The sequence below is a fragment of the Penaeus monodon genome, chromosome 28 (assembly GCF_015228065.2).
Source record: "Penaeus monodon isolate SGIC_2016 chromosome 28, NSTDA_Pmon_1, whole genome shotgun sequence".
NCBI classification, from domain to species: Eukaryota; Metazoa; Arthropoda; class Malacostraca; order Decapoda; family Penaeidae; genus Penaeus; species Penaeus monodon.
Window position 1 is genome coordinate 18,326,568 of NC_051413.1, and position 382 is coordinate 18,326,949.

The following is a 382-nucleotide window of genomic DNA, read 5'->3' on the forward strand; positions in this document are numbered from 1 at the left end:
GCCACTGGCACTAGATCCACAGGACGCCCGGCCCTCCGTTACAAGGACGTATGTAAGCGCGACCTGAAGGCTGGTGGCTTCAACCCCTCTGACCTGGAGATAGCCGCCACGAACCGCTCCGGCTGGCGATCCACCCCCCGGGATGTCGTCAAGGAGGCAGAGGACATGAGAGACGCCCGATGGGGAGAGAGGCATCTCCGAAAGCAACAGTGGCTGCAATCGGCCCAACTACATACACAGGAGCCGGCCTTCACTTGCAGCAGATGCGGCAGACCATGTGGTTCTCGTATCGGCCTGTACAGCCACAGCCGACGTTGCAGCTCCCCTTTTTCTTTTTCTTAGACCCTCAGCGCACTTAGCCATGATCTCACGAGATCGACGG